Source organism: Schistocerca cancellata, chromosome 2 (assembly GCF_023864275.1).
Source record: "Schistocerca cancellata isolate TAMUIC-IGC-003103 chromosome 2, iqSchCanc2.1, whole genome shotgun sequence".
Lineage (NCBI taxonomy): Eukaryota > Metazoa > Arthropoda > Insecta > Orthoptera > Acrididae > Schistocerca > Schistocerca cancellata.
In genome coordinates, this window is record NC_064627.1 from 223580560 (window position 1) to 223606762 (window position 26203).

Here is a 26203-nt window from a genome sequence, read left to right on the forward strand (position 1 = left end):
TCTACGTCAGCACTTCACGCGCTACCATACAGTGCGTGACGCAGGGCGTTCTTGTTTTCTTTCATCTTCCATACATTTCCGATTTGATCCCATCCGATTTTCATCTGTTTCCAAAACCTAAAGAATACATTTGAGGACTTCACTTTTCCTACTTTGTTCTAATTATTTCACTCCTAAGTGAAATCTATAAACTGCGTTTCACAGACATACATATCGCTCATTTTTTCCTACTATGTTCTAATCATTTCATTTTTACTTGAATATCCCCTATAAACAGTCCTCCACAGATACGACTTTTACCGCAGACAGCTGCTATTATATAATATGTACTTTGACCAAGTGGACCTAGAGTGAGGAACGACATCAAATGGGTCGAATGGCTCTGAGCACTATGGGACTTAACATCTGAAGTCATCAGTCCCCTAGACTTAGAACTGCGTAAACCTAACTAACATAAGGACATCACACACGTCCATGCCCAAGGCAGGATTCGAACTTGCGACCGTAGCAGCAGCGCGGTTCCGGTCTGAAGCGCCTAGAACCGCTCGGCCACAGAGGCCGGCAGGCACGACAGCGTCAGGCATAATAGGTACACGTTGCCTGTGGCATTCTGAACTCTAAAATCTGCTTGGTGACGACGCCATGTCTGTCGCAGCTGATCGCCAAAGAATAAAGTATTATTTAACACAAGCTTTTAATGGTATAAAAAAAGTCTTTCATACTCAGCCACCCTCTTTATTACTTTTCATTTCGCACTTCATCTTTCTTCTTAATTCATAACATTCTTTGACAACTCCACATTTCACATCCTTCCAATTTATTCTCTGGATTTCCAATGACCCACGTTTCACGTCCATACAATTCAGTACTCTATAATACAGTTCGCCTGTGCGTATCAGCTCCTGATATCTTTCTTGCTTCGGCAATCCCGTGTAATCTTACTTCCTAGATGGAACAATTCTGTCTCTACTTCCTCTACTGTGTCGTTCCACATTTCGGTACTAAGCTCTTCGTTATACTATCTACTAGTCATTGTCAACTTCGCGTTTTCTTCGTTTATCCTTAAACTGACACCACTGTCGTTCCCAACCTTCCTTGTTCGAACAGCGAATGGTGCGTGGAAAGAGGGATCGTGCCGAGTCTACGTATCAACTCCAGTTTTTCTGATCTTTGGTTGTGATAATTCCGCGAGACGTACGTGTGCGACGAAATAATCTGTTGCCTCACTCGTTCTAGAACGTTTTCTCTCGAAATTGTAACAGTAAACGTTTCCTTTATTAGGCCTAAGGAAGACTGGCAACTGCCAGTGCAATAACCGAATGTCGATCTTCTATACGTCTCCTTACATTCCGCTACAATTATTTTGGCGTTACAATTTTCCTACACATGACGTCATCCAGGAACGGCCTCATATATCGTTCGACATTGCCCACCAAATTATTCGCGTATATCGTGAGCATCTGCTTGTCTAAAAAACGTCTGTTCCACTCACGAATTGATTGCGGAAAGAAAGATTGCTGGTAAGCTTCCATGGGAGTTCGTATATTTCTAATCTTCACGGTCTTTTAGCGAGATATACGTAGGAGAAAGCAATACAATGATATTCACATATACAGATGGCAGGAGTATCACGTACCCGGGGTATAAAGGACAGTCTATTGACGGAGCTGTCATTTGTACTCAGGTGGTTAACGTGAAAAAATTTCCGACGTAATTATGGCTACACAATGGAAATTAACAGACTTTGAACGGGGAATGGTAGTTGGAGCTAGACGCATGGGACAATCCACTTCGGATATCGATAGGGCATTCATATTCCGGGATCCACAATGTCAAGAGCGTGCCGAGAAATTACCAAATTACAGGCATTATCTATGACCGCGGACAAGGCTGTGGCCGACGGCCTTCACCTAACGACCGAGTGGAAGGCTTAAACCAGAGGCTCAGACGATTCTGCGGAGATCTGGGGTGCAAATTTGTCGACCTCTGCTATCGGGTGGAGAAATGTAGGGTCCCCCTGAATAGGTCAGGCGTGCACTACACGCCGGAAGCGGCTACAAGGGTAGCGGAGTACGTGTGGAGTGCACATGGGGTTTTTTTAGGTTAGAGAATCCCCTCCCTAGGCCCGACAAGACGCCTCCTGAGACGCGGCAAGGTAGGAGTAGGCAAAATGCAACAGGGAATAACAATATTAATGTGCTAATAGTAAACTGCAGGAGCGTCTATAGAAAGGTCCCAGAACTGCTTTCATTAATAAACGGTCACAACGCCCATATAGTACTAGGGACAGAAAGTTGGCTGAAACAAGACGTAAACAGTAATGAAATCCTAAACTCAGATTGGAATGTATACCGCAGAGACAGGCTGGACAGTGAAGGGGGAGGCGTGTTTATAGCGATAAGAAGTGCAATAGTATCGAAGGAAATTGACGGAGATCCGAAATGTGAAATGATTTGGGTGAAGGTCACGGTTAAAGCAGGCTCAGACTTGGTAATTGGATGTCTCTATAGGCCCCCTGGCTCAGCAGCTGTTGTGGCTGAGCACCTGAAATATAATTTGGAAAATATTTCGAGTAGATTTCCCCACCATGTTATAGTTCTGGGTAGACATTTTAATTTGCCGGATATAGACTGGGAGACTCAAACGTTCATAACGGGTGGCAGGGACAAAGAATCCAGTGAAATTTTTTTAAGTGCTTTATCTGAAAACTACCTTGAGCAGTTAAACAGAGAACCGACTCGTGGCGATAACATATTAGACCTTCTGGTGACAAACAGACCCGAAATATTTGAAAAAGTTAACGCGGAACAGGGAATCAGCGATCATAAAGCGGTTACGGCATCGATGATTTCAGCCGTAAATAGGAATATTAAAAAGGGTAGGAAGATTTTTCTGTTTAGAAAAAGTGACAAAAAGCAGATTTCAGAGTACCTGTTGGCTCAACACAAAAGTTTTGTCTCAAGTACAGATAGTGTTGAGGATCAGTGGACAAAGTTCAAAACCGTCGTACATTATGCGTTAGATGAGTATGTGCCAAGCAAGATCGTAAGAGATGGAAAAGAGCCACCGTGGTACAACAACCGAGTTACAAGACTGCTACGGAAGCAAAGGCAACTTCACAGCAAACATAAACATAGCCAAAGCCTTGCAGGCAAACAAAAATTACGCGAAGCGAAATGTAGTATGAGGAGGGCTATGCGAGAGGCGTTCAATGAATTCGAAAGTAAAGTTCTATGTACTGACTTGGCAGAAAATCCTAAGAAATTTTGGTCTGATGTCAAAGCGGTAGGTGGATCAAAACAAAATGTCCAGACACTCTGTGACCAAAATGGTACCGAAACAGAGGATGACAGACTAAAGGCCGAAATACTAAATGTCATTTTCCAAAGTTGTTTCACAGAGGAAGATTGCACTTTAGTTCCTTCTCTAGATTGTCGCACAGATGACAAAATGGTAGATATCGAAATAGACGACAGAGGGATAGAGAAACAATTAAAATCGCTCAAAAGAGGAAAGGCCTCTGGACCTGATGAGATACCCGTTCAATTTTACACAGAGTACGCGAAGGAACTTGCCCCCCTTCTTGCAGCCGTGTACCGTAAGTCTCTAGAAGAGCGTAGCGTTCCAAAGGATTGGAAAAGGGCACAGGTCATCCCCGTTTTCAAGAAGGGACGTCGAACAGATGTGCAGAACTATAGACCTATATCTCTAACGTCGATCAGTTGTAGAATTTTGGAACACGTATTGTGTTCGAGTATAATGACTTTTCTGGAGACTAGAAATCTACTCTGTAGGAATCAGCATGGGTATCGAAAAAGACGGTCATGTGAAACCCAGCTCGCGCTATTCGTCCACGAGACTCAGAGGGCCATAGACACGGGTTCGCAGGTAGATGCCGTGTTTCTTGACTTCCGCAAGGCGTTCGATACTGTTCCCCACAGTCGTTTAATGAACAAAGTAAGAGCATATGGACTATCAGACCAATTGTGTGATTGTATTGAGGCGTTCCTAGATAACAGGACGCAGCATGTCATTCTCAATGGAGAGAAGTCTTCCGAAGTAAGAGTGATTTCAGGTGTGCCGCAGGGGAGTGTCATAGGACCGTTGCTATTCACAATATACATAAATGACCTGGTGGATGACATCGGAAGTTCACTGAGGCTTTTTGCAGATGATGCTGTGGTGTATCGAGAGGTTGTAACAATGGAAAATTCTACTGAAATGCAGGAGGATCTGCAGCGAATTGACGCATAGTGCAAGGAATGGCAATTGAATCTCAATGTAGACAAGTGTAATGTGCTGCGAATACACAGAAAGATAGATCCTTTGTCATTTAGCTACAAAATAGCAGGTCAGCAACTGGAAGCAGTTAATACCATAAATTATCTGGGAGTTCGCATTAGGAGTGATTTAAAATGGAATGATCATATAATGTTGATCGTCGGTAAAGCAGATGGCAGACTGAGATTCATTGGGAGAATCCTAAGGAAATGCAATCCGAAAACAAAGGAAGTAGGGTACAGTACGCTTGTTCGCCCACTGCTTGAATACTGCTCAGCAGTGTGGGATCCGTACCAGATATGGTTGATAGAAGAGATAGAAAAACTCCAACGGAGAGCAGCGCGCTTCGTTACAGGATCATTTAGTAATCGCGAAAGCGTTACGGAGATGATAGATAAACTCCAGTGGAAGACTCTGCAGGAGAGACGCTCAGTAGCTCGGTACGGGCTTTTGTCAAAGTTTCGAGAACATACCTTCACCGAAGAGTCAAGCAGTATATTGCTCCCTCCTACGTATATCTCGCGAAGAGACCATGAGGATAAAATCAGAGAGATTAGAGCCCACACAGAGGCATACCGACAATCCTTCTTTCCACGAACGATACGAGACTGGAATAGAAGGGAGAACCGATAGAGGTACTCAAGGTACCCTCCGCCACACACCGTCAGGTGGCTTGCGGAGTATGGATGTAGATGTAGATGTAGATGTAGGGTGGCCGGATGCCATTCCTGCCGCCACCCCATACCCCCCAGGACGGAATTAGTGTACCCCAGCTGTCTGCGTCTAGTGTAAATCGTGAAAGAGTGTGAAAGTGTTTCAAATGTCTGCGAGTCGTGTAACTGAGGCGATACGTGGGGGCCAGCCCGGTATTCACCTAGTAGGATGTGGAAAACCGCCTAAAAACCACATCCAGGCTGGCCGGCACGCCGGCCGTCGCCGTTAATCCACCGGGCGGATTCGATCCGGGGGCAGCGCTCCTACCCGAGTCCAGGAAGGGGCGTGTTAGCGCTCTCGGCTATCCTGGCGGGTTCTTCTCTCTATACAGCAGTATCATCCGCGACATGCCCAATAGAGCTTCCGATCCTATTCACTAGGCGACTGAGGCACGCCCGAAGTCACTTTTACGTCTGAAGGTTTCTGTATTTTCAGTATAACGCGCCATTTCTGTTTGCTGGAACTCTTCAGTTCAATAACACATTCTGGACGATAGCATTTTGTTCATTAGGCGGCAGCGGCCTGTCTGATTTCGTCATTCTCAAGGATGAAAATCAGACATACTACGTTCTGTTCCTCTAAATAAAAATAAGGAAACTTGACTGCACGATCAGGGCCAGAGGACCGAGTGATGCCGACCGGCCATCGTGTCACCCTCTACCATGTGGCGTCATTCATTAAGGAGTTTGGTGTTAGAACACCGCGCTCCCTCCCGTTGTCGGCCTTCCACACCTTGGAGCCGCTACGTCTGATTCTAGTAGCTGTTCGGCATCACGGGACTGGGTGGACCCCGATTCAGACCTTCCACGAAGGAAAAATTGCTAGGTGCACCGGGAGGAAGTTAGGTCTTCACGTGCAGTCAGCGGTGGCGACGAGTGCCTACTACACCAGTAATGTTGTGGCAGGCTCCCCTTTCGTTGCTCAGGTGCTCCCTAATGTCACACAGTTGGGAGTAAGATATTTTGCGATTAAGTGGTATGCCCGTCCCACACCCAGGAGTTAACAAACCACTGTGTGCACCCAATTATGGAGCTATAGCTCTCCGAATATACATTATTTACAACTGACGTGGACTTTCGCTCTAATCGATGTGATCCCCAGTTGCAGTCATTCTTCAAATCAGGCTTCGTCTTTTTCGTTTATTGTACACAGCAGTGAACATAAGACAGAAATATACCATCAGCAACGTATTCTCACACATTATTTAAAATAGTCTGACAATGGTCAGGTTGTTTACGGATTCCATGCCTGTAAGAAATCTACTGGTTCTGAGTTAAGGAAGCCACTAAACCACGTTAGAAGAGTGTTTTTACCCTGGAAGGGATTTTTATGCAACGTGCTCGCTAAGGAACGGGAAAAATAAACGTCTGAGGGCACAAGGTCAGAAGAATGAATTCGTGAGGGATGACTTCCTAAACAAACTCTTTTGCGAAACCACCACAGTGTTTTCTCCCGTACTAGCAACACTTTATACAGCTTTGTTGGTCTTCTTGCTTACACTGCGACCGAAAGATTTCTCGGTTGATGACAACAAATGCCAGCTTCGGAGAGCGCAGTGTACAACACTTTTTTTGAGCCACCAGATGCTAAATGTTATGTTGTCACTCCCATTTGCTCAAGTATATGTCTTCTGTTAGGGCTCACACAGTGGCATCATAACTCGTTACTAATAACAGTATTGCATTGGAATGCTCAATCAGCGAACTGATGATGTTCAAACAAAAATTCACTAATAGTCACCCCTTTGACTTTTGTATCTTTGAATTGCAGCATGTAGTATTCTACAGCCCACTTCTGAACCTGCCTACTGAACGCAAACATCGCACGAAAGTTAAACGGTCGTAGTTGATTGCATATGTCCATTATCGGGACTTCTTGAATGTGGAAAGTAATTCATGCCAGAACGATCTTTCTCGAAACAAGATAAAACTTTCCTGACGTGACTTGCCCAAATGCACTCGGCCCACACACAACACATATGTTTTGAGGTGCCTCCGCTCCCTTCAGTTCCCTATGAAATCCAAAGCAGATAATGTGTTGTAAATGTTACACCTTTTTCCATTGGCAGCTGTATTTTATAACGCTTAAGCAACGTTCATAAGTTTCAACTATGAAAAAATCCAATACGTAATTGCAAGATAAATACTAGAACATAAAATAATACAATGATACACTCATAGCAACCTAATAATGTTGTGTACTGCACAGTATTCACTCAGTTTCTCTAACTTGTTTCACGTGGATGAGGAGTATCGCGCTGCGTTCATCTGGTCGGAAGGCACATGACGTCAGACTGTCACTATCGTGTGGCTGGTGAACAGTGCTGCCTTAGGGCGTGGAAACTCGAGCATAAACTGTTATGATCTTGACACAGCCGCGAGATCCTTCTTGGAAAGATTTCTGGAAGTTTTTGCTATAGCTAAGGGGTTAGAGAGTGAAGCAAACTATCACTGAGGTTGCAAGAGATTGATATCTTTAGCAGACGGCCAAAATGCGGTTTAAGAAATAAAGAAACGAGTAGATTCGAACTCGCGTCTTCGTGGCTACCTTGCGCAATGTTTACCATTAGATATTGCACTGTAACAGTTCCTACAATATTGCCAGATCGTGCAGATGGCCGGTCTTAGAATTCTGACGGGCAGCCTGTTTTATTGGCGCCTTGAGTGAACGACTCGGACTTCGTGGCTGTGGAAGCTGGCTGGCAGCCCGGTGTTATATCTAGGATTGTACGTACACATGAGATCGAAATCGAAATTACGGTGTCGACAGTGATGCCTGTCACATTCGATTTTACAGTTTTGCGCTGTTGATTAAGTACACTCTTGATGAACAGAAGTACGACTTCTGTTCGGAAAGTAAGATCCGATAGGTCGCAAAATGGGAACGACAGTGAAAATCCGATGAAGCCTTGCGCAGACGTGTTGGGCAGAGTCTTTAGTATGCCTGTCGATCGCATCATGTCGCTCGTTATGAGCACATAGTGAGCACATAGAGAATAATAGTGTCTGCTGCCAAGTATGGGCGCCCACTCCGAGGCTGCGCCTGATTTCATGCAACCCCACATAACTTATCCGTCATCCATTCCTTCTTCATGACAATTCTGCACGGGCAGTGAGGACACTCCTGCAACGTTTTCGATGGGAAGTGTTTGATCATCCACACCTGCAGTATGCAAAAGACGATGTCCTTAACGATCAGCTAGAATTAAAAAACAGAAATTTCTTTGAAGGTTTCGGTCCCTTACTGCCGGCCGGGGTGGCCGAGCGGTTCTAGGCGCTCCAGTCTGGAACCACGCGACCGCTACTGTCGCAGGTTCGAATCCTGCCATGGGCATGGATGTGTGTGATGTCCTTAGGGTAGTTAGGTTTAAGTAGTTCTAAGTTCCAGGGGACTGATGACCTCAGAAGTTAAGTCCCACAGTGTTCAGAGCCATCTGAACCATTCGGTCCCTTACTTAATTCATCACATTAAGTTACATGACGTGGAAGTTGGTTGAAGCACGCGCACGATGTTGATTGTTCACGGATGGTAACGACGCCCCCCCCCCCACCCAATCTGGTATGTTATCCCTCCTACTGTGTTGATGGTTTGTTTAGCCAAGAAGAACACCATTTGTATTTTCTTATTGCTGCGCGCTTTTAGGAGGTATTTTATGTATCTTCGTTGGCTTGTATGTAATTATAAGATCATGGAGCCAAGGTATGTTATAAATCTTTAACGTCTTCTGATTTTTCATAATTATATCCACGATGTACCCCTGACTTAGCTCCCTCTGATGTTCATCTCTGCTCACATGAATCCACGGCTATCAAGGCGGCTGCCTTCTATGATGAAGATTCTGGAAAGTTAGTACAACGCTAAGATAGATGTCTAAGTCGGAGCGGCGACTACGTAGAAAAGTAGCTGAAAGGTGTATCAAACTGTTGCAAATTAAAACATTTCGGATTTTCACTCCGTTTTCCATTTCGCGAACGATCGGACCTTATTCTCCGACTAACCCTCGTTTCACAGCGCCAGAATAATAGCCTAACATCGGTGACTTACGCTACAACATATTACTTAAAATCTCCACTTGCTAAGACATCGAGAGCTACAGCTTACTCTGCCGAGTGAAGAACTGACATAGTGCTAGATACGTCACAGCCCACATACACTCCTGGAAATTGAAATAAGAACACCGTGAATTCATTGTCCCAGGAAGGGGAAACTTTATTGACACATACCTGGGGTCAGATACATCACATGATCACACTGACAGAACCACAGGCACATAGACACAGGCAACAGAGCATGCACAATGTCGGCACTAGTACAGTGTATATCCACCTTTCGCTGCAATTCAGGCTGCTATTCTCCCATGGAGACGATCGTAGAGATGCTGGATGTAGTCCTGTGGAACGGCTTGCCATGCCATTTCCACCTGGTGCCTCAGTTGGACCAGCGTTCGTGCTGGACGTGCAGACCGCGTGAGACGACGCTTCATCCAGTCCCAAACATGCTCAATGGGGGACAGATCCGGAGATCTTGCTGGCCAAGGTAGTTGACTTACACCTTCTAGAGCACGTTGGGTGGCACGGGATACATGCGGACGTGCATTGTCCTGTTGGAACAGCAAGTTCCCTTGCCGGTCTAGGAATGGTAGAACGATGGGTTCGATGACGGTTTGGATGTACCGTGCACTATTCAGTGCCCCTCGACGATCACCAGTAGTGTCCGGTCAGTGTAGGAGATCGCTCCCCACACCATGATGCCGGGTGTTGGCCCTGTGTGCCTCGGTCGTATGCAGTCCTGATTGTGGCGCTCACCTGCACGGCGCCAAACACGCATACGACCATCATTGGCACCAAGGCAGAAGCGACTCTCATCGCTGAAGACGACACGTCTCCATTCGTCCCTCCATTCACGCCTGTCGCGACACCACTGGAGGCGGGCTGCACGATGTTGGGGCGTGAGCGGAAGACGGCCTAACGGTGTGCGGGACCGTAGCCCAGCTTCATGGAGACGGTTGCGAATGGTCCTCGCCGATGCCCCAGGAGCAACAGTGTCCCCAATTTGCTGGGAAGTGGCGGTGCGGTCCCCTACGGCACTGCGTAGGATCCTACGGTCTTGGCGTGCATCCGTGCGTCGCTGCGGTCCGGTCCCAGGTCGACGGGCACGTGCACCTTCCGCCGACCACTGGCGACAACATCGATGTACTGTGGAGACCTCACGCCCCACGTGTTGAGCAATTCGGCGGTACGTCCACCCGGCCTCCCGCATGCCCACTATACGCCCTCGCTCAAAGTCCGTCAACTGCACATACGGTTCACGTCCACGCTGTCGCGGCATGCTACCAGTGTTAAAGACTGCGATGGAGCTCCGTATGCCACGGCAAACTGGCTGACACTGACGGCGGCGGTGCACAAATGCTGCGCAGCTAGCGCCATTCGACGGCCAACACCGCGGTTCCTGGTGAGTCCGCTGTGCCGTGCGTGTGATCATTGCTTGTACAGCCCTCTCGCAGTGTCCGGAGCAAGTATGGTGGGTCTGACACACCGGTGTCAATGTGTTCTTTTTTCCATTTCCAGGAGTGTATTTCCAAATGAAGGTTGGTTACTATCACTTACGTTAGCGTGTCTTATAAATCTTAAACTAAAGCTAATGACTGTTGGTCCCACATAAATTTTTTCACGGTCATTGCAGTTGAATTGATAAACAGCTGGTTGGGCCAAAGCAGAGTGTTGTTCCAGTAAACGAGATATGCATGATATCTAAGTATTTGAAGAATAGGAAATCAACTAAAATCGCCCGGTAGTGAAAATGTATCTGGACTGGATGAGATTTCTGTGAGACTCTACAAACATTATGCGAAAGTACTTACTCCTCTAATAACAGTAGCTTATCGCAGGCCACTGGAGCGAAGAACGATACCTAGCAACTGGAAATGAGCGCACGTTTCCACGAAGGGTCGTTAGACAGATGCAGATAATAGTAGGCCTATGCCGCTGGTGTCGATCTGTTGTAGCTCTCACATGAAGATTATAGAGAACGAAAGTCTCCGCTATAGAAATAGACAGATGTCTTGTGAAACTCAGCTAATTGTGTTCGTTCATGGAATGCAGAGAAAAAGAAATACGAGTACATTGGTGGTCACGTTCATATCTTGTTTCTTGACTTCGATACAGTTCGACTGTCACTTACGTATATGAACAAACTGCGAGCAAAATACGAACAAAATATCGGACCACGTTTACGATTGAATTCAGGAATTCTAGCAAACTGCGCTGTTCTTAACGGACGAAATCGCGAGATGTGAAGGTAATTTCGGGAATACCGCAGGAATGTGTTGTACGGCTGTTACTGTTTGCACTACATATAGGCCTATACTCACACGATGTACCCACCGCATATGTTCGACGTCAGTGTGCAATAACCATTCGCAGCCGGCAGGTGTCAGCACTAGCAGTGGAAGGTATATTTAGCGTACGGTCGCAGGTTCGAATCATGCCTCGGGCATGGATGTGTTTGACGTCCTTAGGTTAGTTCGGTTTAAGTAGTTCTAAGTCTAGGGGACTGATGACCTCACTAGTTAAGTCCCATAGTGCTCAGAGCCATCTGAACCATTTATATTAAGCGTGTCGGGGTGATGCGGAAAGACAGGGCAGTCGTCGTCGTAATGCGGAAACATAACGATTTATTTGACACATAAAAGGGTATGATCATTGGCTTTCGGACTAAGGGTGGAAGCATTTCCGAAACGGCTAAGTTTGTAAACAGTTCACGTGTCGCCGTCGATGACGTGGCGCTATCCACGACTGGCGCTGAGGCAACTGGGGTGCACCACAGGCCATAGATGGCAAGAGAGGACGACAGCTGTGGAGGCGTGTGCGGGTGAATAGACACGCAAGTATTGAGCAGCTGATCGCCCAGATGAACCAAGGGGTACCAACAGTGACCCCTCAGCCTCTGCTCAGCGAACGTTGCTGCCTATGGGCCTCTGCAGAAGGCGCATGGTTCATGCATCCACGCCAACGCTGTTCACCGGCGACGAAGGCGACAGTACCGTAACTAGGCGTCCACTGAGTGCCGACAGGTGACCTTTTCAGATGAATCATGTTTTATGCTCCATCGGACAGACGGCCGTTGGCGTGTATGGCCTGAAAAATCTGAAAGCAAACACACTGCAACTATCGTCGGAATGTTCCAGGAAGGAAGGCGTTCCCTGGATGATCTCGTCATTCTGGAAGGTACAACGTATCAGCACAAGTATGCATCTATCATTGCGGACCATGTCCACCCCTACATGCAGTTTGTCCGCAGCTCGTGGTCGTGCGGTAGCGTTCTCGCTTCCCGCGCCCGGGTTCCCGGGTTCGATTCCCGGCGGGGTCAGGGATTTTCTCTGCCTCGTGGTGACTGGGTGTTGTGTGATGTCCTTAGGTTAGTTAGGTTTAAGTAGTTCTAAGTTCTAGGGGACTGATGACCATGGATGTTAAGTCCCATAGTGCTGAGAGCCATTTGAACCATTTGAACCTACATACAGTTTGCTTTTCCTCGGTACGATGGCATCTACCAGCAGGACAATGCAACGTGTCACATCTCGCAGTGTACGTGCGTGGTTCGAAGAGCACCAGGATCACTTTACCGTACTCCCCTGGCGATCAAACTCTCCCGTTTTAAACCCAATTGAAAATCTGTGGGACTACCTCGATACGACTGTTCGCGCTATGGATTCTCAACCGAGAAGCCTCGCGCAGCTGGCCACGGCACTAGAATCGGCATGGTTCCACATACCTGTCGATTCCTTCCAGAGCCTCACTGACTCTTTGCCCGCACATCTCGCGCTGCAAAAGGCGGTTATCATGGCGTGTAACAGGTGGTTACATTAATATGACTCGACAGCGTACTATTGACCATTAATCACGACAAACACCAACAATCGTAAAATCCCTAGAAATTGCCGCGCGGACTGAGGCGTCCTGCCACGCTCCGTACGGATCCCCCCGTCGGAGGTTCGAATCCTCCCTCGGGCATGGGTGTGTGTGTTGCCCATATCGTAAGATAGTGTAAGTTAGATTAAGTAGTGTGTAGGCTTAGGGGCCGATGACCTCAGCAGTTTGGTCCCATAAGATCTTACCACAAATTTCCAATTTTCCCTAGAAATAACCGCCCAGAGTGACTTAAGCTGGAATGATTACGTAAAACTAATGGTAGGAGAAGCAGATGCCAGGCTGAGATTCAATGAAAGACTGTCCTGGAAATTTAATTCTTCCATGAAAGAAGTGGCTTACAGAACTCTTGTTCGACCGATTAAAATGAGTACTGCTGTCTTTGGATTAATAGAAAAGATATAGAAGATCGGAGAAAGAGTGTCGCGTTTCGTTACTGGACCATTTAGTAAGGACGAGAGCTTTATGGAGATACTCAACAAACTTCAATGCCGGCCGCAGTGGCCGAGCGGTTCTAGGCGCTACAGTCTGGAACCGCGCGACCGCTACGGTCGCAGGTTCGAATCCTGCCTCGGGCATGGATGTGTGTGATGTCCTTAGGTTAGTTAGGTTTAAGTAGTTCTAATTTCTAGGGGACTGATGACCTCAGAAGTTAAGTCCCATAGTCCTCAGAGCCATTTGAACCAAACGTCAATGGCAGACGTTACACGAGGGGGCGAAGTGGATCATTGAAAAGTTTACTGTTGAAATATCGAAAGGTGTACTTTTTAAGAAAGGGTAACCTATAACTTGTTCCCACACACATCATGCGAAATGACCACTACGAGAAAGTCAATGAAATTAGAGCTCATAAGAAGGTTTAACGACAGGAGTTTATCCTACGTATCATTCGAGTTTGGAACACATGATAGGACTATAAGTACTCTCCGCCACAAACTTCAGACTAGCTTACTGAATATAGGTCTAAATGCAGATGTATATATAAAGACCTGCATTTGTGTAGAAATCTGGCTCTGATCCTGAGCCCTCCGATTGAATCTTAACTTCTTGCCGACTCATCCATGCTTCTAAGTGACAGACCACCGTAATTATCAAATGAAGTTTTCAAGTTGCCAAAATTAAGAGCATCCCTATTAGGACGCTACAAATAATTGTCGACTGCATGGACGATGTAGGTTTAGTTCTGCTAAATGTTACCAGGTACCGCCACGTACCGGAAGATAGCGCCCGTGTATCCCCAAATGTCAAAAAAAGCTGCGCTGTGTTCTAGGAGACAAAATGTCTGACCAGACACAAGTTAGTATTATTTGCTTTTTTTCTTTACGACTTTAAACTTCACTGTAGCGGAGTTGGCAGATGGAAATTTCGGCGGGGTATCCGGCCATAGTACAGTATGTCGTGGAATCGGTTGACGATGATCCAAAAAGAAGTTTAGGCCTGGTGACGAAGCTCTCAAAGGCAAAATACACATTCCGCAAACCACTGTGAAATGCACGGCGATATTCTCTCCCATTCCATTAGTGTATGGAATAACGGTAAATGACTGACTGTTTGCGCCAAACAGGTACATCAAGGCGTGACTGAAATGCGCGGCACTCGGAAACGTACTCTACATCCTGAAGTACGCCGGACCGTACGGTTCTTGTGGGCAAAGCGTCTATATTGCATACAGATCCATCGGAAATTCTGGTAATATAGGCCAAATTCAATAACACGTCCTGCCGTTGTGAAATGGTGCCAACAATTTGATCGAGGCCACACATACGTGGGCGATGTTGATTTGGAAAAAAGGCCATCGACATCAACACACGACTATGTCCACGCAATTGAGGAGCTGTTTCGCAGCAATGGCAGAACGACTACCGCGTACGTTGCTCAGCAGATTAGATCAGAATCAGTTTTCCTCCCATAGACCCAAAAATTAGGAGATTCTCGTGGGTGTGGAACACGTCAGCAGGCATAACACAAAAAACATAAAATATTTGAATATAATACTCGCTTCCTTGATAATTTGTCAGGAAATTGTCAAAATATGTGAATACATTTCAGTAAACTGGAACTGCTAATATTACAGACTTAATACAGTGTCAGAATAAAACATACACTACTGGCCATTAAAATTGCTACACCAAGAAGAAATGCAGATGATAAACGGCTATTCATTGAACACATATATTATACTAGAACTGACATGTGATTACATTTTCACGCAGTTTGGGTGCATACATCCTGAGAAATCAGTACCTAGAACAACCACCTCTGGCCGTAACAACGGCCTTCACACGCCTGGGTATTGAGTCAAACAGAGCTTGGATGGCGTGTACAGGTACAGCTGCCCATGTAGCTTCAACACGATACCACAGTTCATCAAGAGTAGTCACTGGCGTATTGAGACGAGCAAGTTTCTCGGCCACCATTGACCAGACGTTTTCAATTGGTGAGAGATCTGGAGAATGTGCTGGCCAGGGCAGCAGTCGAACATTTTCTGTATCCAGAAAGGCCCGTACAGGACCTGCAACATGCGGTCGTGCATTATCCTGCTGAAATGTAGGGTTTCGCAGGGATCGAATGGAGGGTAGAGCCACGGGTCGTAACACATCTGAAATGTAACGTCCGCTGTTCAAAGTGCCGTCAAAAGAGGCGACCGAGACGTGTAACCAATGGCACCCCATACCATCACGCCGGGTGATACGCCAGTATGGCGATGACGAATACACGCTTCCAACGTGCGTTTACCGCGATGTCGCCAAACACGGATGCGACCATCATGATGCTGTAAACAGAACCTGGATTCATCAGAAAAATGACGTTTTGCCGTTCTTGCACCCAGGTTCGTCGTTGAGTACACCATCGCAGGCGCTCCTGTGTGTGTTCCAGCGTCAAGGGTAACCGCAGCCATAGTCTCCGAGCTGATAGTCCATGCTGCTGCAAACATCGTCGAACTGTTCGTGCAGGTGGTTGTTGTCTTGCAAACGTCCCCATCTGTTGACTCAGGGATCGAGACGTGGCTGCACGATCCGTTACAGCCATGCGGATAAGATGCCTGTCATCTCGACTGCTAGTGATACGAGGCCGTTGGGATCCAGCACGGCGTTCCGTATTACCCTTCTGAACCCACCGATTCTATATTCCGCTAACAGTCATTGGATCTCGATCAACGCGAGCGGCAATGTCGCGTACGGTGAACCGCAATCGCGATAGGCTACAATCCGACCTTTATCAAAGTCGGAAACGTGATGGTACGCATTTCTCCTTCTTACACGAGGCATCACAATAACGTTTCACCAGGCAACGTCGGTCAACTGCTGTTTGTGCATGAGAAATCTGTTGGAAGCTTTCCTCATGGCAGCAAGTTGTAGGTGTCGCCACCGGCGCCAACCTTGTGTGAATGCTCTGAAAAGGTAATCATTTGCATATCACAGCATCTTCTTCCTGTCAGTTAAATTTCGCGTCTGTAGCACGTCATCTTTGTGGTTTAGCAATTTTAATGGCCAGTAGTGAAGTTATGAACTATAAATAAATTTATCATACGCGAAATATCTAATTTTGACTGTTGTGAGCTGGTGCTGCTTAAAACTGAAATCTAATTGACGCTTTTACTTAAGCTGGTCTAACAGTCTCTGTTAAGATATTCATCTATAGAGTAGAAGAAGTTGCCTATCAAAAAGTCTTTGAAACTCTGTTTAAACCGTGCTTTATCTGAAACTAATTTTTAGTGGTTGCTGACAAATTTATTGAAAATATCTATTTGTGAGTTTTGGATCCCTTTTGGACCAATGTAAGTGATTTTAGGTCTTTTGTAGATTGTTCTTAGTCCTAGTATTGATATTATGTTTTGTGCTGTTGCTTGGAAATAGAGCCATGTTATTTCAAACAAATTTCATTAAGGAATAAGTATACCGAGAATACGCTTCCACCTGATGTTCTTGAATTTACAACACAAATGAATCTTGTCACACCCTTTTGCACCCTAAAAAATGTTGCTCATTTTCTGCGGTAACTCATCAAGAGTTACCGCAGAAAACGACACCTTATGACTTAATACAATGAAAGTAAGCAAAGTAAGCAAGTTTGTTTATATTCATATTTCCTACATCTGACATCACTCGCATTCCAAATAGAGATGCCGTGGTTCGGACGGTCAGAGGCTCTGACAGTTCCCAGAAAATGCCAGTAGCCTCTAATTTGTTGCAACTTAAGATAGAACTCAACTCACCCGAGCACTCTCTGATTAACTTATTTGATATGTTATCATAACCATTACAATACTTTGATTTTAAGAATTTTGTGATGGATGCTGCTTCTTTGGAAGATGTGTCGTTTCGATTTTACATAAGTTATTAGTAAAAACTGGTCTCAGGCATTCCATTGCACTGTTTACTGAATCTGATAACCCCATGCTTTCAGTAACAGAAACAAAGTACTTCTTCAAAACGTTTGCTACACTACATTCCCTTGAAACTTCCCGGCAGATTAACTCGAATTCGGGACGTTTGCCTTTCGCTGACAAGTGCTCTACCATCTGAGCTACCGAAGCACGACTCACGGCCGCTCCTCACAGCTTTACTTCTGGCAGTATCTCGTCTACTACCTTCCAAACTTTACAGAAGCTCTCCTGCGAACCTTGCAGAACTAGCACTCCTGAAAGAAAGGATACTGCAGAGACATGGCTTAGCCACAGCCTGGGGGATGTTTCCAGAATGAGATTTTCACTTTGCAGCGGAGTGTGCGCTGATATGAAACTGGCAGAAGTAAAGCTGTGAGGACCGGGCGTGAGTCGTGCTTCGGTAGCTCAGATAGGTTTCGACCCCTGCCCACTTTGCCCCCTGAGCCCCACCGGGAAAAAAAACAAAAAAAAAGGGTTAAAGTGTTTGGTTCCTGAAAGGTCATGAGTTCAAGCCTTGTTCATTGGTAAAAAAAAAGTAGTCGCGTCTAAAAAAAAAAAAAAAAAAAAAAAAAGATGGTAGAGCACTTGCCCGCGAAAGGCAAAGGTCCCGAGTTCGAGTCTCGGTCGGGCACACAGTTTTAATCTGCCAGGAAGTTTCATATCAGCGCACACTCCGCTGCAGAGTGAAAATCTCATTCTGGATACATTCACTTGTTACCAATGTCTCATTTATTTTTAGAGCTATCTGTTCCTCTTCCCTTTTGGTTCCACCTGTCTCTGTGCGCAACTCAACAGGCAGTGCTCATTCCATCGTCCGAAATCGTCTGCAGTATCAGATATTGTGCTCATCCTGGATTCCGCGATCACTGTCACCCGCACGTAAAGGCGCAAAGTTTTTGGCGTCTGAGGATTTCTTTTGAGTGCTGCGTCACCTGGGCGAAACTTCTTTCTGGAACATCGTCATACGATTCCACGTGCTCTGTGTTTTGTGGCGGCGTTCGTAGCGACAAACACTTCGCTGTAGAAACGGCTTACGAAATCACCGCCACACTTTTAATAGCGGGCCGACCGGTCCGCTGGAACAGTGAACAGAAAGATGAAAACCCAAACACTCTGATTAAATAAAAGTCGGTACTTATCTTTATTAACGAAGATACAGAAACACAGTAGTGAACTCCGTGTCTACAGAAATCTGTCTAGTTCGAGTCGGAGCGGCTAGGTCAGCGTCGGCTGACGACAAACAACAACTCTGCTGCGATGAACACACAACTGACTAGCAAGTACACAAATCGGTGGCGAGTATACAACTGAGCGGCGAATACAGAACTGTCCTAGCGCTCGCGACTCCAGCGCTTAAGAAGCCAGAAGCCAGCGGTGGCGCGCGCAGACTTGCGGCGATTTCCTGTATCGCTGGCGCTGCTTATGCGGACGGCGTCCGGACTTTGATGCTGCCAACCTTTTGGCAGCGGGCTCGGTTGGCATTACTGGCTAGGATATAACACTGTGGAAGGCATTGATTTCCTAAGCCACATCATTACGAGCGATGAGACATTGGTCTATGCTTGCAACAAATGGTACCTGCAGCCTATGCAGTGGACACACACCTTCTAACCTCCATGGAAGAAATGTAAAGTTACGCCATCAGCAGGGAAGGTCATGGCCACCATTTCTTTGACTGTGAATGAGTTGCGCACACAGATTTTATGACAAAGGGCACAACCATTAATGCTAATTCGAACTGTGAAAAACTTTCATCGCTGCGCAACGCCATTAAGTACAAGAGGCGTGGAAGATTAAGCAACGACATTGTTCTTCTGCACGAGAATTCAACATCCCACACGCCGCGCACAATATAGGCTTTGCTTCAACGTTTTCAGTGGGACATTTGCAAGAATTCGTCGTACCGTCCACATCTTGCACTATGCGATTTCCATCTTTTTGTAAAGGTGAAAGGACATAAGGAGGAAAGAGATTTTCCAACGAAGAGGACGTATCGTTGAGGAACTGGAAGCTTGGTAGAACTTCCCACCGTTGCTTACAGTGACTTGGAGACTTTGTTGAAAAATAGTGCCATGTATCTGTATCACTTTGAAGTGTAGTGCAGCGTTCAATAAGAGTCACTTGCCCTGTCATAATTTTTTGTAACTTACTTTTTGAAGTCCTTTTGTGCTATGCTGACAAACAGAATTTCAGGACCGTCTTCTTCGAACACCGATTCTCTAAGTCTACTCAGTAGGGCTCGAGAGGACATCACTGATTTTCTTATAAACTTTCCCACTTAACACATTAGGAATGAACCTCAAGTTTACTCGTCTTTCGTTGGCCATGTGTCACGGGCGGATCACGAGATAGTTCGTGTTTACTATATGTTGCCCATAGACGTCGTCTGGTTAGATGTTTAAATTCGTGGGCAACGTAGCAAACGTGATTGCCTTTGTTGATCTTTGCTTATGTAGCACTGGGAACGTATTTTGATAATTCAAATTTTTACCATTTCCTTACGGCTTCTAGAGATGGCACTATTCGGAAAACGAAGGGACATGAACAACCCCGAAAAACTTTTAGAGATTTTGGACAACGGGCAGTTAGATGTTTCTAGATCCGGATGACCGTTTGAAGCAATGTATTCATGAGTCTGAGGTCGAATTCAGTGACAGATTTTTAGGCCTGCAGAGAATCGTGAGGGGTCAGTGTCACGAGATTACGATATTGACGATGAAGAACATTATGTTGGTGTGAATGATTCGTTTTGTCATAGTGATAACAAGTATGGGTGTGAAACTGACATTCAGCCACACTTGCAGTCGTTCGAAAGTCGTCCTGGAGTTACAGCGCAACGTGACTCTGTAGCCTCTGTGATTATCCTGATGTATGGTGGAGGCTTGTTCGAATTGTTTTGCTAGGAGTTTGCGCTAATCATGATCAAACCTCAGTGACACGTAAAATGTCGCTTAAAGCACTCAAGTGGTCACCTGTTACTCACAGACACATGAAGAAATTCGATGGGCTAGTTCTTCTAATGGGACAAACACGGAAACATAGATGGAAAAAATAATGGTCAACAGATCCTCTAATACCTACCCTAATATTTTCGCAGACCATGAGTCCCAATAGATTTGGACATTCTGGCTCATTAATGACAACACGAAACTGAACAATAGGTCTCGGAGACTTCAAAATCCAACATGTGCTCGATTATTTCGTCAGTAAACTCAAGACACTTTACAAATCAAAGCAATACTTCTCTTTCGACGAGAGAATAACGGACGAATGATGTTTCGAACGAACAACAAAACAAGGGATTACTTATTAGGATGTGCGGGAGTGATACAGACTACATCTGCAATTTGGAAATTTACACTAGTGAAGGGAAGAAACTGGAAGGATCTGGTCTCAGTCCTTGGACCTTATATTGGTATGTGGCACCGTATCGAACAGAATAATTATTATAATAGCACCTTTAGTACAGAATAACTACTGAAAAACAAAACCAGAGTCTGTGGTAGGGTGAACTGAGATTTACTCCCAACACTGAAAGCCGAAGCATCAAGAATGAAGAAAGGTGACATAGTTTTTCTTAGAAAAGGTGACATTCTTCTCCTCGTACGAAACACAAGCAGGATGTCAGAATGATATCAACAGTTCGTGACGATTCTGTTTCAAATGCAGGACAGAAAAATAGAGAAACTGGAGAGGTCATGCTGAAACTTGTGCGTGTACTCATAAATCAATACGGTGGCCACATGAAAGGAGTTGATGGTGTGGATCATTATCTTTCCTATCATCCTGTTCTAAGGCTATCCATGAACTGGACAAAAAAATTGTCCGTTATCTAATAACCTGTTGACTTTTAATTTCGTTTAGAATTTAAAGTGATCTGAACCCAGAGAAAAAGCAGTTTCTCCTTTCGGTGGTGAAATACTGGATTACCGACGATGATAATGTAGGATCTGCGGACCCAACGAGAGTTATGCCCAGACCCTCCCCTAGTGGAACATGGAGAGTACCATGTAAAGATCCACCTGGAATGCTGTCGGGTGACATGAAATAGCATCAACCTGTGTGCATTTCAAACAATGTAAAAAAAATTTCCTACCAGAGCCTATAGAGTTTGTGCTGCCTACGTAAATAAAACTGAAACAAGGCTTGATAGCGAGAAATGTTTTACGCAGTACCATACATTAAAAAGTATGAGGAACCTTTCTTTATGTACATATTGATTCAACTGACCCTACTGTTGTCGTTTTATGCAACCCGCCATGTTATATCTGTCCAAAACCCGTACGCGAGATTTTCGCATTCTCTCACTCGCTACGCGCAAACCATTAGCCCTACAGAAAAAATGAACAAGACCTTTTTGTAGGAAATTTGTATTAGTTAAATTTTGTACTGAGATGTATTTTCACTGGAGGCCACGGTTTTCGAGTTATTCAAGAAAAACGTACAAAAGTGAACTTCCGGATTTCTAGTATGTTGTTCGGTTACTCCCTGCTTTCCGACTACAAGAACTATGCCAGATATTCGACATTTTTTGGTCTCTATAGATTTGTTTATTACGTCATCAGCATCGCCAGTTAATTCGTTAACGTTATTAATTTGAACGGGCCAGCGAGGGTAATGCAAGAAAAACGTCTTTTGCAAACTTAACACTAAAACTAATTACGTGGATAATTGGATCCAAATTTAATAGTCACAGGCACAGTAGTTTCGTAGTCAGAAGACTTGACGAATACAGCGATGTAATTGTTTATTTTGTGCAATTAAAAGTCACAAAAGTCAAATTTACAATATTTAAATGCTCGGCTAAGCTGGTGACATAATAAGGCAGTCAATGACGACCAAAAATGGACAATATGGGAAATAATTCGTGCAGCTGCAAATTTTTGTACAGTGGTAGGGGGGGGGGGTGAGTTGTATGAATAACCTACTAGAATCCTGAGTGTAGGAGTGGGAGTGCGTTTTTCTCGAGTAACTCGAAAAATATGGCCTCTAGCGAAAACGTATCCCAGTACAAAATTTAACTACATTAAATTTCGCGCTGATAGCCTCGACGTAGAGTACCAGTAATTCATAAACACAAATACGAATTAAATTTCCTACAAAAAAGACCTGCTCATTTTTTTAGGAATAATAGTTTTCGGATAGCGTGCGAGAGAATATGAAAATGTCGTGCGTAGTTTTTGAAGGACAGATGTAGCATTACGGTGACATCGGTAAGGGCAGCACAATCGCCCTGTATAGCCTCTAATACAATACATGATACAGCAGAAACTATAAAGGATAAGGTTTCCTCAATAAATCAAATCAAAGGTCGCAGCGATAACATTTGCAAATCGTCTTGTATCTCAATGCAGTGCTACATGTACAGCAACAATAGTAAATTTTCTAACAAAGAAACGGATCAACTGATGGACACTGAAAAAATAGGTATACTGTTTTGTGCACGCCAACGTGATGCATTATGATGCTTTTTTTTACGTGTAGTTTACAGTTACATCAGGATTTGTTTGGAAAAATTGGTACTTTTCTGCTTGCATTAAAAGTTATAGTTTCATAATGTGCAAAAACTTTTACGTTCAGGCGCTGAACGTTTAAAATAAAAACGATGCAAAGTTGATGAGATGTAAATTTATTTATGGTTACAAGTAAAAACCGAACAGCGAGCCGTAAAAATTCCGTTTTGAATAGTTAGATGACTGTACCGAAGGAGATTAGAGAGCCTGAAAGACAGCTACGTTGTGCGGGCTGCATGCAAATCAGGCAGCGCGCAATACCCGACCACTACAGTAAGTTACAACAAAAACACTCGATCTTTAATGTGTTAAGTTCACCGAGTATGTTACACTTCCGAATGAGCTATACCGACCTGTTAAAGTCCCATCAGTTTTTTAACAACTTGGTAAGAAACGTGAACGCTGCAACTGGGGTGTTCAGTTGGTAGCACTTGCATCTTCTACGAGATTCCTTTTTCAAACGGACCGCACTTCGGAATTCTCTCTTTACATGTGAGTTTTACAAGTTTAAGTAGTTTTACGTCGTTTTTTGGTACTACCACTACCCGTTTAAAGCTATGACATGTTCCAGTAGTCTATTGAAAATCTCGAAATCGAAAACCAGTTGCTTGTTCTCATTATTAAGCATTTACGCATATTTGCAGCTATTAATTACAGTTACTTGTCGACGTGTTCTACTCTACCAGCTGGAAGACTTCGTCTTACATGTAAATATAGCGCTGCATCCAGCCACGTCCACAGTTGATCCCATTAGCCTTGAAGGTGCCGGTTTGCAATCCTGCAAAAATTGCACGTGTTGGACGGGCACGACCTGGAAATCGTTCGTGACGTAGGCGTTGTGCTAATCAACCATTTCGTTCACTTTCACTGTAGACGAGCAGCATGCCGGTGTATACGGAAAACATGTACTCCGACATTCCGTAGAGCACCGTCTTCCTTGACCACTCAATGACAACTGATGTACATGTTCTTCAATTCATTGGGTTGTTCGCTGATGACACAAGACATGACGTCACACAACACATCACGGGAAACGAGGCATCGAAGTCTGTGAAATTGTACTGCTTTCCATCGTTCAAAGTCATTATTTCAAACAGTGCAATTCCGGTCATGTGTGTATTATCAAATACTGGTGTCCTGAGTCCCCTCTGCAACACCTATAATAACTGGAATTCTGAAACACTATGAATAGCTCTCTCCTGCATGTACCTCGCGGAAAGATTACAAAGGCCAAATCTGTGAGACTGAAGCTAACGTAGAGGCTAGTCAACAATCGTTCTTCCCGCGGACCATTCGTGACTGATATAGGGAAGAGGACAAGTGAAAGTGGAACACAAGGTACTCTCCGCAGATGCCGTAAAGTGGCTTGCGGGGTATAGATATACAAGTTGTAGATGTAGATCCTAATCGACAGGGACGGAGGACGAGTGCCACACCTTGTCAATGACCCTTAGATCCAAACCCGATAGCCATTGCCGCTGTCGGTTACCGCAGGTCCATCTCAACCACTTTCCGCCCGAACACTGCAAGGGCAACGGCATGTAGTGGACATTTGAAGTCGCGAAACTCGTATAAGGGCGTTGTTCAGAGCAGCAAATAAAGCTACATTTCTTCAATGGGCGAAGCAAAATGACCGCAATGTGTGGTTCTGTGACCTTTTGAAGGAGTTTTTTGTGTCATGACTTGGGTCCAGTTTTCGTGAACGTGAACATGACTGGTCACCAGATGTAGCCATTTCTTCTACATCTTTATGATGAGTAAGCGCTGACCACTTCACTTTTCCACGATAATGGTCATGTTCACAGGGCTGCACGTATATGTCCTCGTTTGGACACACGCTCAGGCTCCGTATCGCACCTGGACACGTCAAGTAAATCACCCGTTCCTAATTCTGCACAAGATGTCGGGAGTATCTGCAACAGCAAGTGAAAGTGTGCCATTCAACAACCCCGCAGTTTGGTGGTTGTTCAGCATTCAGTAGTCAAGGAGCGATTTCTGCTGATGACGACACCACACGGCAATCGGGTTTTTGTATTTTTTTATTTTTATGGTACGTCAAGTTTGGAACGCAAATATCAATCAGGCACAGCAGTTCGATGCAACTCTCAAAAACTCTCGAGAAAATCGTCTCGGAAGTTTTTCGGCCGTGTTTAATCTGCTAAAGTATTGTTGTTTGATTCTACAAGCAACGTCGCGACGTGGTAGCGTGTTCGGCTGATGTGTGGGAGAACCTGGGTTCGATTCCCACTGAAATCGAGTCTTTAAACGTAGGTGCATGTTCTATGAGCATTTTCCCGAAGCATAAAATACATAAAGACAGAAAACAATTTAATTTGTAATTTTTTTATTCAAACAACATTTATGATATTACAGCTGTATCAATTTTTACGGTGTTCGATTTCCTCGTTAGTTATTCTTCTTTAATGCACAAGCATGTTGCTCTTTTATCCACGGAAGACTTAAAAGTTGTGTTAAAAACATCTAAAAGCAGAAAATCCGCAGGGGAAGACAACCTCATATGGAGTTATTTAAATGTGCAGCAACACACCAGAGGATTGGCAAACATTAGTTGTTATTCCATTATATAGGAAATGGGATCGCAGAAGATGTGACAGTTATCGAGGTACTAGCCTTCTGAATCTGGATACAAGACATATGCAAAACTAATAACAAATAGACTAAAGATACTGCTGGAAATCTTTCTTACTAAAGAACGGAATGGGTTTCGGATGGGAAGATATTTCTTAGACAGAGTTTTTCCAGTCTGCCAGATAGTTTCAGAAGGTAAAGAAAACAATCACCCCACATACATAGCTTTTATTGACTATAAGAAAGCTTTTAATAAAGTTAACAGAGTTACATTACGGGAAATTTCTGAGAAGGATAAGTGAAATTAAAGTATGTGTATACACAAAAAAAATCGAAGTACGGATAGAAAGTCCATTTGCAAGAAACATCTGTCAAGTAGTGAGATAAGGGTGTCATTTATCACCCACATTATTAAATATATATACTTAGACGATGCCATAGATACATGGCAGAGTAAAGTAGTGCACCATTATAAGCTTCACAATGAAATTCTAAATACATTCCTGTTTGCAAATGAGCGAATAATCTTAGCGGACTTAGCAGTTAAGTTACAGAGAGCAATTTGGTTCTTGCCCAAGGTGGCAAATGATTATAATACGACAATATCTAAAAGAAAAACTAAGATAATGACGTTCAGTGGTAAGGAGCATTTAAGAGAAAAATAATAATTGATCATAAGCTGTTAAAACCGGTAGATACTTCAAATACTTGTGATGTGAGGTCTTATATATCACACACGAAGATCAAGAACACAAACTGCAAAAATTCGAGCTGTTGGTAGGTACTATAAATCG